The 18,286-nt window shown below is 36.5% G+C and overlaps 1 long non-coding RNA gene across 1 annotated transcript in view; it reads left to right on the top strand.

Moving 5' to 3' along the window:
- The window catches only part of LOC134806461 (uncharacterized), a 154,226-nt gene extending 136,293 nt beyond the window's left edge, over positions 1 to 17,933 (top strand). The window contains exon 2 of the long non-coding RNA XR_010146526.1: positions 17,734 to 17,933. This is a non-coding gene — a long non-coding RNA (uncharacterized LOC134806461). The remainder of the gene's footprint in view (positions 1 to 17,733) is intronic.
- Positions 17,934 to 18,286: the final 353 nt, after the last annotated feature.

The following is an 18,286-nucleotide window of genomic DNA, read 5'->3' as shown; positions in this document are numbered from 1 at the left end:
GATTTTTTGTATATTTTGCCTCGCAATCGAAGTGAAAAGCAGAGTGTACAACAAGGGCATAAATGTCCATTTTTACCCTCATCTACTATTTTGGTCTTCGCTTCGCTCAGACCAAAAAATTGCCTCGGGTTAAAATAGGTCACTTTATGCCCTTGTTGTACAATCTACTATTTTGTTATAGTACCTACCGCTGTATTCTATTAAAAAAATCTTCCGGTTGACTTTTAACTTCGGAGCCGAAAAAAAAACATGTTCCGTACGTTATCGCAGTCCACTTTCACGATTTGAATTTCAATAAACTACAGCTTTGGCACGAAATGTATGGTTATCCGTGCTCAGATGTAGACTTAACTTTGGAGTGTCTAGGGTGGATACATAGAGGCGTATTCTGATTGCAAAAATAGGTTTTCAACTGGATTTGTCATGGTTATGATCTGTCTGTGTTAAAAGTAACATTTCATTAACCAGAAACGTTACTTTTGACACAGATTCATCAGTGTCAAAAGTGATATTTTTTCAACTAGAAACGTCACTTTTGACACTTAACAGATCACATCCGTAACAAACTCATAACCTGTTATTACAATCAAAATACGCTTCCAACTTACTTCTGAGGGATAAACAACATTTTACGTTCTGCAATAAAGTTTAAAATAAATAATAAAAGCATTTATAATGGGGACTGGGCCGGCCATGTCTGTCGCATGCACCCACAGAGGTGGGCCAAAATAACCACGGTATGGGTGCCGCAAGACGGGCGAGGAGCTGGCAGGCCCAGACGGAGATGGCGGGACGACCTGGACGCATATCTTAACGACTGGCCCGAGATTGCTCAAAACCGAGACGAATGGAAATCGAGGAGGGAGGCCTTTGCCCAGCAGTGGGACACCGTATAGGCTTATATAATAATTTATAACGAACGTAACTACTTATACCTACCTATAGGTAAAAACTGACCGTATTTTTTGCAGAACGTCACGTGTCATCTGTATTTTAAACTTTATTGCACAATAAAAAATAGGTAAAAATGGCGGACTTAATGCCTAAATGCATTCTCTAGCGGTCAACCATGGGATAAAACAGAAAATCTCGAGTGTTAAAATGAAATAATGAGTGAAATGTTATAATTGCAATACTGGTTCAATGTTCCTTATGGAATTACATTTTATGGCTAAAATTTTTGTTTATTTGCATATTTAATAGGTATTTTCCCATGCATAAGTCTTTAAAATTACTCTGTTCAATGAATTCACTAATAACTAGAACTAGTTGTTACTTATTAACGCATAAACTGTGACATTACTTTTAAAAAATCCCTCGCCAAATAACTTCATCAAAACTGTCACAAAAACAAAACACTGCCGGACGTCCGTTGTAAAACCCTAAACAATAAATCCGTTGGCGTCCGAAGGGGCTTAGTTCCCCTTAGCTGGTCTCTTTGACAATTCCTTGGTCCTATCTTTTCGCTCCACTGGCGACTTTATCTCAGACTCTATTGGGCTCGATGGAAAATGTATGGCGGGTCTTAATGCTCGCCTTTATATACTTATTTGTTTTTGCTAAGATATTTATTTCGGTTTATTTATTGGAGGTTAGGTTCAGATAGGGACTACTGACGTGAAAGTGGTATGGTTAGTAATTCTATTTGTGATATAATCTTTGATGTAAGGCTTAACTTAAAATTGAGAAATGGCGGCATTTTATGTATGAAAATTAACAGTGTGAATAACTCTTTATTATATTAAACCCTGTCCACACTGTCCACAGGTTTATTCAACCAATCAAGTTCATAATTGATTATAACTAAAAGCAATGATTTATATTTAAATACGTATTTGAATTTATTATATTGTACACTCACTGTAGAATGCTTTTATCAGATTTATTATACCAAACATTTGCAATTTAATTATTTAACGGGTAAAATATTTTTTACCAACACAATTTTAATACAAAATCGTATTTTACTGTTTCAAAATTGTTACTTGCTTTACATTTTGCAATTATATTTTGTATTTTTCCTTTTATCAGAGTTTAGTAAATAAGGAAGACTACCACAATCCATGCACAACCCCCATACAACGCCGCAAGAATTATCAATGTTGTAGATCATTATCATAATTAAATAATTATTGTTTTACATTTAAGTTATTTATTTGCATATAAAAATCTGACACACTACTGCCATTTATATCAAACTTTTAAATAACTTTGATAATCAAAGCATAAAATTAGACTTGACTAAGTGCAGTTATACTCATAAAATTGCAAGCCCTTAAAAACATTTTAAAATGTTAATACATAAAAATATATTACCAGATTTTAATATCAATATCTCGAAGACCACCCCATTTTCATATATCAACTGGTGACATGACCTCCCGACTGTATGCAGGGCCCTAATAAATAGTCTATTCACTATTTCCTTTTGCAAGATCCATGAAAAGTCAATAAAAGAAGTGCAATTCATATAATAGAGCACGAAATATCCCACAGGATGGGCTTTGCATTCAATTGAATTTTCAAGTAAAAACAGCTTATTACCATAGAACATTTATGAGACTTGAGACTTTTTTTTAAATGATACAGAATACTCACTCCCCTGCCGTCGGAATGACCAGGGAATGTATTAATGGTAATGAACGTTTGATTTACAAAATGGTTCTTTATAGTTACTATTTGATGCTTGCACTTTATAAGCGTGTCAATAAGGGTCATATTAGGTTGTCCAGGATTTGAATGGACCATTGGGTGATTGGTTGGCTTGTTTTTTGTGGTTAATATGTCTAGGGTTAGCGGGGTTAGCACAAATATCATACTGAGGTCATGAATGGAAGTAGTTATAATATGTTAATTGATGTTCAAATACCTATGTTTAATCAATCAATCAAAACAACAAATCAATTACGTGAGTGTATAGAAAACCTGAAGATGCAAACAGTAATTTTAGCTAAGCTAAAATAATATTTAAACAATTAAATAAAAAGTCAACTCAAGTCACTCAAGCGTAGGCTCATGGACATGTGCGTACTTCCAGTTCTCACCTACGGTGCTCAGACCTGGTCATTGACGGAAGCTCAGAAGTCCAAACTCGGGGTTTGCCAGAGAGCTATGGAGCGCAGCATATTAGGTGTAAAATTAAGGGATCGAGTCCGAAACACCACGATGCGCTCTAAGACTCGAATAATGGACGTAGCTCGGAAAGCGGCCAAGTTAAAATGGGACTGGGCTGGTCATGTCTGCCGAATGCCGGACGACTTGTGGGCCAAGTTAACCACAGAGTAGGAGCCCCACGAGTCTAACCGGGGAGCCGGCAGGCCTCGTCGGCGATGGCGGGATAACTTGGACTCCTTCTTGAGAGGCTGGCCAGATATTGCACTAAATAGAGACGAGTGGAGGAAGAGGGGGGAGGCCTTTGCCCAGCAGTGGGACACAGTGGGCTCTGAATAATAATAATAAATAAAAGGTCGTTACCGTCGTTACATCTGAGAGGCCTTAAAATAGGTAAGAATATAAATATTAAAACGAATTAAAACTCCGAAGGACTTAAAAATGCGTCTTACTTAAAAGTTATGTAAAATTTCACGCACGTCAAACTCGCGAATAAAATAAAAGATTTAAAAGCATAATCCGCGGGACCGCGGCGCCCGATCCGTCAAAAGTATAATCTTTTTGATTAACAACTTCCCCCGTCATTTAAGCTAAGGGCATGATTCCTTATCTCGTTTCATTATGTTCTTGTTCACATTATGATACAACAATCTGAATAAATAGTAGATTGTACAACAAGGGCATAAAGTGGCCTATTTTTACCCGAGGCAATTTTTTGGTCTGAGCGAAGCGAAGACCAAAATAGTAGACGAGGGTAAAAATGGACATTTATGCCCTTGTTGTACACTCTGCTTTTCACTTCGATTGCGAGGAAAATATACAAAAAATCAAATATTTTAGGTTATTTTAACGTATTTATTCAAGACTAAAGAAAATTGTTCTTGGGCCGGTCGGAGGCGCGGGGCACGCCGATCGGGAGAGCGCCGGTCGGGGGCGCGCCGGCAGGGCTGGCAGTTTGTATGGCAGAATTTGGACTTTATTGCTTAGTCAATAAGGGTCGTAATAGATGATTTTACTTTATGCTCTAGATCATAAAATGCGATTTTATGTCGTCTACGCACGACATAAAGGTGCACTTTTTGAGCATGAGAAGTGAAAATTATATTTGAGACTTCCACAGGCTTAAACACAACGACATATACTACGTAATAATATACAACATAGGACAAACGGCGCGATTCGGGAAATTATTTAGAGATTCACAAGATATGTGACGTTCCACGGCAAAAGGTACCTTATGGCGGCTGGCGCTTACGCTATTATTAACGCCGCTCCAATATTCAGCCGGGGCAATGGTACCTTTTTTCGTGGAGCGTCACATATCTTTACTATTTCATATCTAGTGAATCTCTATTTCATTTCCCGAATCGCGCCGAAAGGGTGCAACTTTTTTGGAATCATTTTGGAGCGCCACCTGCAATTCTGAATCAGAACTATCGATATATACGTTTGTATATCGAGAGTATTTTGCTTTTCGCTTATTAACCAGCGACTTCATTATAAATCCATACTAATATTATAAAGGCGAAAGTGTGTCTTTCTGTCTGTATGTCTGTCTGTCTGTCTGTTACCTCTTCACGCTTAAGCCTCTGAACCGATTTAGTTGAAATTTGGTATATAGATAGTTTGAGTCCGGGGGAAGGACATAGGATAGTTTTTATGTCGGAAATCATCCCAGAAGAGAGTGCAAAGAGGGGTGGAATTGAAAGAGTTAATGAATTGCCTAATAATTGAAGTAAGCAATACGCGAATTGAATGACTGCTATTAGCATTATGCAGCAGGCGCTGCTATACCTACTTTAGCTGTTGTTACAAATTCCACTATTATAATACTTGTGTGTTGTAAGATAATATATATTGCCAAGCAGATATTGTAAAGACAAATCATACAGGTACAGTCACCTGCAAATATGTTACACAACGAAGTCCGCAAAAATATCTGACACGATCTTATTTGTAGAGCCACAAGAGCGTGTCACTTATTTATGCGACCTTCGAAGAGTAACATATTATTGCAGGTGACTGTATAATGTTATGCAAATAATGATTTTAACCCTTTACCTACGGGCTATTAAATCGCTCCGTCACCGCCCAATACGGGCATGTTTTGGCGAGAGTCAGCGGTTAGGCATAATTTCACTTACTTGTAACTTTTGAAGTATTACAGCTACACACTTGAAACTTCACACACATAATAAGTATAATGTGTTTAATCAATAAATAATCACTTGGAGTAATAATATTCACTTGTTTTTCTGCTATCAAGCAATATACCAGTCACTAAGAAATTGAAGATTTTTAAGTTACTACTCGCGGATTTCACAAGTTTACGTTTAAGAACATTAGTTTATAATATACTTAACACAAATAAACACTTAAATAACGATAATTATGAAAATAATGCATAAATATCAATCACAAAAAACGTTGCACTAAAACAATTTGCCACTTATGGAAAATAGTGTTGTGCGTCTATCGACGCATTTGTCGATATATCGATAACCTAGTAAATGTAAAACTGAAATTTAACAAGTTATGATTGTGGTGAAATTATTATTAGGTACAATAGTACCTAATAATGATTTTATAACATGTTAAATTCCAATATTTTAACCAAAAACGGTAAAAAAACACTAAAAATAACACTCCAAACACTCCCCCGCCATACTCTCATATCGACAACAAGTCGATGAAATTTGAAAACAACACTATTGTCCGCCATATTGAATTCAATTATTAGCACCTCTGCAGTACGGGTGTCAACTCCAGTTGCCAGCAAAAAAGCGGTAATTTTAAAATTATGTTAATGTCAGAGCCATCTACCGAAATATTATGATATTTTTTTCTTTGTATCTATACTAATCACAGTGCATAATGTGACCGCTATTACCAAGCCACAAGGTCTCGTTTTGTTTAAAAAAAATGTTGAACACGACCATTACTTCGATCAACTATAGTTGACACCCGTACTGCAACGGTGTTGCCTTACTGGCAACTCTGGTTGACACCCGTAGGCAAAGGGTTAATTATTATAACAAGAAAATTATAAGAAAGTAGCTACTTAAATACTGGAAAAAATAAAAAGGTGAGTATATATAAATGGGAAAATAAATATTATCTGGTTGATTTTTCATTTAGGTACATAATATGCATAATAAATGCGGCATTGGAAAATAAACCAGACATATAAAGAATTAGAACTATATTTTTGCTTCTTTTTCCCAAAATGGACGGCTGGCTAAACATTTTTTTTTGTGGTGGAATCATCATAATCTTATTTCCCATGATACATTCCCCATAGCTTAGTCTAATTTAATATCTGTGTCATACTATGAACGGTAATATATAAATTAATAAGGATATTTCAAATTTAATACTAATCATACGCACAATCCTATTCCACGGATTGAATGAATAAATCAAAGTGATTTGGAGATTTACAATGTAGGTTCTTTATGCCGTATTTCTGATGAATTCCACAAGTGATCATATTATTATTATACTTTATGTATAGCCTAACTACCTACTATAAAAATACCTATTTTCGTTATAAAGGAATATTTACATAGTTTGTTTTTATAATAATATTATTTTTTTATAAAAAAAATCCAATAAGTAGGTAAATGTATATATTGAACAATTCATCATTTTATAAAATAAAATACCTATTCTGTTTCAAATAGTTTTCATTGAAGGTATTTTTTTTTTCATAAAAGGTGATCATAAATAAAATTGTCGCTGGTAACGAGTTTTTTCCGCTTCATTGGGAAAAGCGCTTACGAGCAGAGGCACCACTATAGCCTCTACTCAACCTAATACGAAACTTCCTCTTTCTTGAAATAGAAGTCGATTAGTAAAAAAAGAAAGAAAAGCCGGCCAGGAGCATGTCGGGCCATGCTCAGTGTAGGGTTCCGTAGTCACCTGTCTGTAACAATAGGCTGCTTATTAGTAAATACCATGTATATTTTATTTTTCGTCTTTTTTTTTGTATGCCCAGTTTAAAAGCTTTTAAAATCTTTTTAAAGTTTTCGAGTTAAATGGCTGTGATAATAAGGACGGACGGACGGACATAACGAAACTATAAGGGTTCCGTTTTGCCATATTGGCTACGTAACTCTGAAGAAAGACCTAATAGGAATAAAGCAGGGCTTCAAGTTCAAGTAGGAATAGTAGAAGGCGAGAAGTATTAGAAGAAATTAAAATTATTTTCAGAAAATATTCGTCACCTGCCGCGATAAAGCAGAGGACGCTGCTTCGATTCCAACCTGGGGTACTGGGGGCCTTCGTCACTTTTTCTTAGTATATGACATTTATTTTAATTTATAGTAGAAGGTAGAAGGCATTAAAACTTTTTAAAATATCAAAACTAATTCATTACGAAACAAAAACAAAATTTACATTTAAAACGGGTCCAAAAAGTACTTAGTGACGAGTAGAGAGTAAAGATGGTGGAACTAGAAGATAAACGAAAGAAGTACATTTCCATGTTAATTTACCGCTCCAGAAAACGTTAATCCCAACGCCGCATTAAAGAATTAGGAGAAATTAAAAAAAGAAACTTTCCCGACTTGGCAATTTGACGTGTATTTCGATTTGAAAAACTCTCGAACAATTTACATGATGAATAAGTAATCGGCGCTTTATCTTTTAACTTAGTGACGCTTTTAAAATTGTTTTTTATGTTTGCAGAAAAAGTACTTAATGCAGGTACCTATTAGAATTTCATATTAAGCAGCGAGCGCTACTTCAACATTTGCCGTTCTTGCATGATGATATGAAATTTTATCATGTTTAATGTTATGCAAGGAAGCAAAGTTATCGTTTATATCAAATACTGCTGAGTTGGACCATTTCGGGACCGTGTTATTGTGTTACTTGTTGTTTAGTTATTTTTTTGTCACGAATAGTGGTTTTTCACTTACGGGCTATAACGGTAGCATAGTCATACCAATGGGACCAATTTCCCAGGAGGCCAATTCAAACTCACATTTTCACATCAAAATTATATCTAAATGATGTTATTAAGTTATCACTTGTAGGTACCTTTCGCTCGTGCTCGCATTATCCTAAATGTACGTTCGAATTGGCCTCTACTTTTTTTCCCTTCAAAATCAAATGCAACCGTGCTGTGCTAACAGTATTTTTTCAGTTGCAAGGGCACAAAACTGTTAACCAAAAAAAATAAGTAGTAGAGGTACCTATATCTACAAAATATGTTCTGAAACGTAACCTCAGGCCAAAGATAGTTCCATAAACAAATGAAAACGTTAACTTTGGGCCCAAGAGCCCCTTACATAATGTAAATGACTATCGTAATGCGTAATAGACGGCCGGGGACGAATTACCTTATCGCCAGGGCCATGCATCACACACAGAATTAGCTGCAGCGGCAAATTTAAACGATTTGCAATTTAAATAATGGTTTGCACGTAATTATATGCGAATTAGTTTAATAATAAGTAGCTTCACCTCACTTTTTGTAAGTAGAATTATGATTTTCGAGATAAAAATATCCTTCCCCGGGGACTTAAAATATATGTATATCTGCATACTTACTTTTATCTAAAAAAAAGCATTACGACCCAGACACGCAGGTGTGAGGCCAGTTAGACATTGGCATACAACTTTTCCGAGGCGTCAAGAATTGAGGAAGTGCCAAAGTTCTAACTCAGTATTTAGGGTTCCGTAGCCAAAATGGGAAAAACGGAACCCTTACCCATAGTTTTTTTCATTGCCGAACACAATAATCATTAGTACTCCATACACGCTTAAATTCTAAACTCATGAACATCTTTCTCATTTCAACAGACGGAATAAAAAAAAAATCTTTGAAAGATTAAATCCTCACGGAATCCCGAATATTAATTTAAGCCTACTCATTGATTCTCGTAATCGGTGTGCAATCATCAAATCATTGATTCGATGATCGAATCACGCGTATCGCAATTGCCGGGTATCAATATGGAAATTGCTTTACGGCCTAACTGGCCATTGTGGGGCTATGGCTAGAGCCAGGGCCAGAATATTGGCGTTTATTGGTGAGCTCAGGTTAACATTGGTGCGTTGTAGGTAAAATTTAGTATAATATTGGCAATAAAGTAGCGGCTTTGTGAGCTACAGTAGACCTTGCGAGTCTAATCCGCAATTTTGAAAAAAAAAAAAACCAGAAGTATTTTACGTATTTTATATTTAATGACTAGGTTTCACACCTATTCGCATATATACTCATCACATAAGTGTTTTTTTGCCAATTTCTTTAAAAATGTTTGATTTTAATTCCGGGTGCTACACTGCCGACACCGGATATTGGCAGAGCCGCCATTTCCGCCCGCCATTGCTGACGTATGTCGAATGCCGTTAGGGTAAGTGCTTCTGATGATGGACTTGCATTATAATATTAAATACAAAAATGCTTGTAGGATGATTTAATAAGCTCTATAAGCTTGACGCCATTTATAATGATTACAATTCCACCCTTTGAGAAAGATATTGAGAAAGATTCAGACAGCAATATACTAAGATGCCTTAGGTATATAGTTATTTGTATTACAAGGGGGAAAAGTTGTTGTTTAACCTCTTGTGCGAGTAAATGAAATATTGCAAAATTTAACAACGAGCGTAGCGAGTGGTTTTACAAATGGAAACTTGAGCGTTGCGAGGGTTTTAGGGCACGTGGGTTTAACAAGCTTTGCTACCGATTATTTCAATTAATGTAGATACATAATGTATACTTACCCAACCTACTTACCTCGTAACTTCATCGCGATGGGTCTCTCCAAATTATTTACATACTACCATACTACCTTAGTTCTTTTTTAATAAAAATAATATTATGAGATGCGATGTGTTCAATATTAGGCAACCTCACCTTAGAAAATGAGGCAACTTGCTATTGACACGTATAAAATATTTTTATAAAGATTTTCATCCGAGATTAAGGGAACATTTTTAAACCAGCACTTGGACTTACTTATGTGCATTTTTATATTTCGTTGTTTTTTGGCGAATAGACTTAAAGAAGCATTTATTTACCTTCAATATAATATTTAAGTAATATAATATTACCTATGTATGTCTATCGTTCTTTCTTAAAAGGTTTATTGGAACAGTAAAGGTACATCATGAATAAAACTATAATTTGACTTTGAATAGTTTTTACGAGCTGGTGTGGTGATTAAGGGCCAGTTGCACCAACCACATTTGACAGACTGATCAACGTCAGCCGGCGCGCCACGGCGCTTTACTATGAAACTTTCCATACATAAAAATTTAGCGAACTCTTTAACGATACGAACAGTTTGGTGCAACCGACCTTAAGTATTTACTAATTTAATTTATCTGTCTATATTTCGCAAGTACCTGCAAAGGCCGCTTAACTAACTGACAACTGCACCGAATGCTTATAAAAAAATACTCCTAGCCGATTTTTGCTCGACACTGACGTCTGTTGTAAATAATAGTTTAAAAAGCACTAGAAAAACACGCTTCACAAGTGCAAACACGACTAGATGATACGATATTCCATCATGGAATGCCAGTGGCTATCTTCCGGCTTCATCATCAGACCTTGAAACCTAATCGTGGTCAAAGTTCATTACAAGACTTTTCTAACAAATCCAAACACAGCTATGATACGATCTTCCATCATGAAGTTCCAGTTCATATCTTCCGGCTCCATCATCAGATCAGTTCGACAGTACCATACCATATTATTGTATTGTCATCAGAACTACATACAGCTGCCAATTTTCATGACGCTACGATCCTTGGAAGATGGTTAAATTAGTTAGGTACCTTAGATTCCATTACATAGTTAGTTACATACAGGTCGACCTAATAAAAGCGTGTTAAAAATAAGTACCTATAGCCGTCAACTCTAACAGAGTGTAGCATCAGCGTCGGTTTGGCGGATTCGCCCGCGTTTTTTCTGGGCCTTAGGGCCAGGCTTTGGTACCTACCCTGTTAAAGTAACAAGCTCCAAACAGCGTTTTTTTATTACACTGATTGACTCTTGTGTAAATTGATGGGGAGTGATGCCTGGGCCTAAGTTAAGCTCACTGTTTCTGTAGTAGCCTATTATTGCTTTGAAGATAATGAGGTTGCAATTGGCAAAAAATACAGACGATAGAAGCGAAAAGACGACGAAAATATTCCCTTTAAAAATAAATAATATTGTTGGTTTTGAAAACAATAATGGAACGGGGAAGGTAGAATTATGGAATTCCTGTGCGCACACTGCAAATATATCCGATATCATCGTTAGCGTCGTTCTATAGAAATGTTACTGAATACGAGTACATTCGACGTTGTATAAGGCGAACGGAGTTAGCGAGAGAGACAAAGGCCTGTATTGAGCAAAAATTATAGCAGAAAGTAAATTAACATATGCGTTATGAAATATATGATTTTGACATTGGAAATGTCTTTTCGTTCGCTCCAGTATAGGGTCCGATTTCACGAAAAAGTGCGATCCCCTTATATCTCGGAAAGTTGTGAAGATATGATATTAAAAAATAGGCTCAAAAGACGCATAATCACGAGAGCTGTAAGGTGCAAAAATAATTATTCGAGAAAGTCAAAAACGAAATAAGTTATGGTCGAAATAGTGAAAATAAAATTCAATTTTTTCCGAATTTTTGATTTTGTTGCTCGATAATTTGGAAACGAAGAATGATATCAAAAAATTGAGAAAATCGGCTCTGGATAATTTAGTCAGCTACAATTTGAGCCTAAAACAAAGACGATCGGATAAGGGTTTGCCCTGTAGCCTAACCTTAAAATAGTCAAAAAGTCAGAACGCACTATTCGACAATCTATGCATTCTTGTGGTGGTGGAAATAGAGATAGAGATAGAGGTAGAGGTAGAGGTAGAGGTAGAGGTAGAGGTAGAGGTAGAGGTAGAGGTAGAGGTAGAGGTAGAGGTAGAGGTAGAGGTAGAGGTAGAGGTAGAGGTAGAGGTAGAGGTAGAGGTAGAGGTAGAGGTAGAGGTAGAGGTAGAGGTAGAGGTAGAGGTAGAGGTAGAGGTAGAGGTAGAGGTAGAAATAGAAAAAGAAATAATTTTATTCGTGAGCACAAACACAAAATAAAAACTTATACAGAGAAACATAAAAAAGAAAAAGTGCCACGAAATGGTCTCACCTCAGCATGTTGCTGGCGGCTGCTAGCAGATAGCTGATGCTGAACCCTGGCAGTACCTAGTGGAGCACGGATTTAATACAACATAAGCACACGCTGTTTTGGTCATCCGAATCGTCTTGATGAGCATGAGCACTTAGGAGAGTAGTACCCAAGATAGAGCTGATGCTGAACCCTGGTTGTACCTAGCGGAACTCAGGTTTGGTGCAACATAGGCACGCGCCGTTTTGGACATCCGATTCGTCATGATGATCATATGGTAGAGCATTACCCAAGATAGCTGATGCTGAACCCTGGTAGTACCTATTGGAACTCTGGTTTGGTGCAACATAGACAAACGCTGTTATGGTCATCTCTCGTCGCGTCAAACTGCTGTCAAAAAAAGAAAATTTCATATCTTGCAGCAAATGGGCCGCTGCCGATCAAGACTCGAGTGACGATATCGGTGATGTGGCTACCACTTCTCGAGTTGACTACGGATTTGCCGTGTAATAATTTTCTTGTACTTTGAAAATCGATCGATCTTTCTTTATATATCCTGCTTATTAATCGAAAAATGAAATATGTACCTATACTTATGCGCCACGGCGACAATTATTCAAACTTCGATAAGCGTGTGGAAATTTTGCAATTTGTTTGTTCACATGCGTTATGTCCAGGATACTTGTGTTAATCTAAGAATAAAATAATTATCATTCAACGTTGTAGTTTTATTTTGTAACTTTTCCCTTATCCAGACTTTCTCGTCGCTCAGCGACAATATTTTTTCGAATTCCGTAGATTCATTTCCAATGTGCTCGATAGTCGTGTGAGGCACGAAATCTGTGAATTTTTTTTAAAACAGGGCATCCCGCACTGATATTTATTAGAAAAAAAAAACTAAAAACGTGCAATAAGTAAGTAAATGGAAATACAATTAATACAACTGGACTTTCATGAAGAAAATGTATTTTCTCATCTTATAAGGTACAGCTTTATTCAATAGATCAATTCGGTTTGGATTTACTCGTAATTTAGTAGGTGCATAGTAGTCCAACCCTCTTTAAAGGTCAGTTATTTATTTATTACTTCCATTGCAAGATTTCCTGACAAAGAACGATTAGAAAACACGACAATGCCGCCCACATCTGAGAACGGAAAATTGCATACAAAACGGTGGGCAGTCGAGAGCAAATTTATGGAGTAGTGCCCGGGTGGCGGACAAAAGATACATTTACATAGCAAATTGAAGGGCCAGCAACGGTCCGCTTTGTGGTGGCCTGGTGGCCAAATTGGCGATGTTGGTGATCCGTGGCGACCGATCGCTCGCTTGGCTGAAACTGGGAAGGACGTCTGAGCTACAGTTTTCATGGAGAATGTTTGTTTTTGGTTTTAATTTATGCCGAAATTTGTAAATCGGAATTGATTTGATTTTAAGCAGAATTTTATTCAGAAATATGGTAAAACGCACTAGGATTCATGCTACCAACTTTAATTTACTTGCATCCACTTGTTATGGAATAAAATAAATCTTACAGTATTTTATTGGATTAGGGTAAGAACATTCTATTTTTAATAGAGATGGGCAACGCATTCACAAACCTCGTGGTTTTCGAACTATATGTCACAGACATAGTGCCGTATTCGAACTTCAGGATATTCACAAGAGACGACACGTACTAGATCCATTCTAGATACGTTATAGTTTAGATATCAACTAGTTCTCTTTTGCAGCGCAATTCGGGCAACCAATGTCACTTTTACGTTAGATAGCGTAAGATTAGATGTGAATTGGATCTCTAAGTCATATCCTGAGGAAATCGTTCATGAGTATCCCCAGAATCGCGCAAATGTCAAATTTGACAGGTTAGATCTTAAACATATCGTTATCGTATCTTGGTGATGTCTAAAAGATGTCTAATAGATGTCTATTTCAAAATCCGAATCGGGCCCTTAATTTCGGTTAGTATTATCCTCCTGAGACTAAATGTACATTACAATGTACATATTCGTGCAATCTAATTTGAACCTTTCATGAACCAAATAAAGTAGACTTTCTTTTGCACCATTGCTTTTTAAAACAAACGAATTCGCTCTAATTTACTTATAGAATAAGGTTCAAATAAAAAATTTGAAAACTTTAAATGGTGGGTCTTACGAGGTTAAAATATCGTCAGCTGACAACCAAAACTCATTAATTACCACCACAAGTTCATAGCCATAGTGAAACGTATTAGTTTTATCATAAGGTTGATTTCTGTTTGATTATTTTTTAGTAATTTGTGACTTTTGATTGTCACCCGATATATCTTTCACTATAATAATACCTATACTTCTAGTAGAGTAAAAAAAAATACAATAAAACAACCATTATGTTTACCACCCTACAAGTTGTTGCAAATCCACTCCCCAGGGTGCATTTGAGTGCTGCTTTATTAAAATTTATGCTCCCCGTAAACTGAGGGATGATGATACGACCGATATTAATGATACTGAGTCCTCACTAGATATTAATGATGACATCATAATCATAAATTGATCATGGTATGAGTCACTTTAGTTTCTGATTTGAAAAAGGGGATACACTTTCATTTTACTCCGTTGCATTCAATGATATTATAACTAAATTATTATAGAATTATAGATACAGTGTGGAACCTCGCTTACTCGAACCTGGATAAGACGAAATCCTCGTTAACACGAAATAAAATGTCATTCCCTTCCTTTCCGAGCCTAAAACCTCCGTAATTCGAATTATTCAACCTCATTAAGACGAAGTAAGCAGCGATTCCCTTCACGACTGTTCAGTAAATTTTTTATCTATATACTTAACTCGAAAAATGAAATTCGACTCTATAAATATCTATATGGTGTTAAACATATGATTTTCAATCTTATCTTCATGTCAAAAACGCGTATTCAATTACAACTTTTCCAAGATACTGGTTATGTTTTAGGCCAAAATCCAAGGCAAAGTTACAAAACAATTTACATCAGGACACCGGCTGAGCCGTTTCCGGTGCGCTTCATTACCATAACTGATTAAATCGCGGGCAAAGTTGGACCACAGGTGGCCCAACTTGCAGATATGGGACAGGTTTGTTCGTCCAGTGTGAAAGGCTTGCTTTATTTGGCCTGTGATTTGATTGTGAGGTGAATATCGTCACGGTCACGTTTTCATCCCCAACGTCTAGTAGGGCTAAGATGGTCGCCTTTTTATCATCTGTCACCATGCCTGTCACGTTCTAACAAGTATGGAAGTGCGAAAGTGACGCATGACATGACAGGTGATAAAAATGCGACCATGATATCCGTGCAGAAGGTGTATTTGAGACAAGAAGATAGGGACTTGGGGCGTTAGCGTATTCATATTACGAATAAGTACGTTGTAATGAAAAAAGTTTGTAAATCTCATAAGTTTGAAACTCTTCCTTTTTAAAAGTTAGTTTAAAATGTAGCTTTGGTTTCATTACACCTATGTAGGTAAGAGTATATTTCTAACCGTTTTTGAGATACAGTTTGTTAAACATTCTTGTAAAAATCTGTATGTTTCAACCCTAGCAAGAAGATTCCATTAATGACATGGCGTGTCAGTTTAAAAAGTAAATAACTTTGTAGGGTTGTCACTGATACAAAAATATATCGTTTTAATGATTTTGTTTTAGTTTTTAATCCAGCTTTACGTTTATAAATAATAACTCGATTATCATTTAGATAACTTAGATCACTTAGATAACACTATCCTTTCAGCTCAGTCCCTAGAAATGTTCCACCCTGTAATATGGGTGATTCATAAATTGAGTCATAAAAATATTATTTTATTCATAAACGTTTTTATTTTTCACATATTATTACATATATCAAAAGTACATACAAAAAGCATTTTTTTGATTCACATGGTCAAGCTTAATACCCTCAGGAAAGGTAAATAAAACGAGTACATAAACACGGTTGTGACAAAGTGTCCCTCGGTCGTGACATTTCGGCATTTTGGTGGCCAACTCGGCTATTTTGATTTATATAGTTATTTTAACATAGCCTAAGTAACTCCTATGACAACGACAAACCTAATGACAGCTCAGACGTTGGAATCTGTCAAACTATTAAGGCTGTAGAGCGTGACAAAGAATTAGATACACATATAAAAATGCATTTCTGAAGAGTGCATGTTTCTCTAAAGAGATAATTCGCAATATAAACACGATATACATTATACATAATATACAAGCAACTTCATAAAAACAAAGTTTTGAGATCAGAAACTAATTAGAAAGACTGTCTACATAAAATAATCATCCCGCCATCTAGTGGTTAAAGTCCCGGACCCGATTCAGATAAAAAAAATTGTTACGGTTTTTTTTAAGAAAATACATTTATTTACATAAAAGAACCACCGCCACAGTGGTACCTACTACTAAACTAACAAGTAGTTTGTTACGATTTATATCTTTTGGTACGACCTTGAAAATCGCTCAAGCTGATTGGTGCACGCGAAATGAAGTGAAAGTCGTGCTTGAGATGCGCGCCTATCACCAAGATATACTGCCGTATTCGAACTTCAAGATATTCACAAGAGACGACACGTACTAGATCCATTCTAAATACGTTATAGTTTAGATATCAACTAGTTCTCTTTTGCAGCGCAATTCGGGCAACCAATGGGCCCGATTCGGATTTTGAAATAGACATCTATTAGATATCTTTTAGACATCACCAAGATACGATAACGATATGTTTAAGATCTAACCTGTCAAATATGGCATTTGCGCAATTCTGGAGATACTCTTGAACGATTTCCTCAGGATATGACTTAGAGATCCAATTCACATCTAAATTCTAATAGATATCTTACGCTATCTAACGTAAAAGTGACATTGGTTGCCCGAATTGCGCTGCAAAAGAGAACTAGTTGATATCTAAACTATAACGTATCTAGAATGGATCTAGTACGTGTCGTCTCTTGTGAATATCTTGAAGTTCGAATACGGCAGTCTGTCACTTTTACGTTAGATAGAGTAAGATATCTATTATATGTGAATTGGATCTCTAAGTCATATCCTGTGGAAATCGTTCAAGAGTATCTCCAGAATCGCGCAAATGTCAAATTTGACAGGTTAGATCTTAAACATATCGTTATCGTATCTTGGTGATGTCTAAAAGATATCTAATAGATGTTTATTTCAAAATCCGAATCGGGCCCAAGGTCTTATGAAAACCAGTTCAAACCTAAGGTTGTAGTTTTGTTCTAAAGATACTTAATGTAACATAGTACGAGTATAAGTGTTCAGATTATACATAAGGTGCAGGGGGCAATTTAGACTACGGGATAATTACATTATTAACTAGAGTCACACATCACATCTTTTTTCGCTATCTGGACATTCTAGTTAAGTCTAGTTAATAATGTAAAACATGGAAGATATTTCGATTAGTTTAAATCACCCCGCAGTCTAAATTGCCCCCTGCACCTTAGTTATATCGATAACAACGTTTTAACTGTACTCGTAGGTGTCACAGACAGTCCCCTATGCCGTGGATGCATGGAGAAGGAAGAAACAGCCTCTCACGTGGTGTTGGAATGCAGCGGAGTGGCCCCATACAGGGCAAAACATCTCGGATCTCCGAGAGACCTCCCCGAGGTCCTACTCAACATCAAAGGTTTGGTGGGATTCCTCGAGGAGCTGGGCTGGCAGGACTAGCCCACCCCCTATCACGCAAAATAGGCGCAGGACGTCGAGTTGCGGAAAATCGCCCGTACTACAATACAATACAACTGTACTCGTTACCAATTGGAACAGCGACACGGGTACAGTGAGCTGCGAAATCGCATGGAGAAATTTATGAAATTGATAAATTCGCCACGCACTTTTGCGGCTGATGGTACACCATACCTACTAGAAGGTTTCAACCCCTTTCAATATTGCACTACTCGTTATTACAGGTTGAATGAAATAAACTTATTTTATAAAAAAAAACCATAACAAATTTAAAACCCCGGTAAACCGGTAGGTCTTAAACTCCGGTAGCCGTTTAAGAAGTGTAATGCTCTCACGGTAAATGT

The sequence above is a fragment of the Cydia splendana genome, chromosome 3, assembly GCF_910591565.1.
Source record: "Cydia splendana chromosome 3, ilCydSple1.2, whole genome shotgun sequence".
Classification (NCBI taxonomy): Eukaryota; Metazoa; Arthropoda; class Insecta; order Lepidoptera; family Tortricidae; genus Cydia; species Cydia splendana.
Note: the sequence above shows the minus strand (reverse complement) of the source record. Positions and strands in the feature narration are given on the sequence as shown.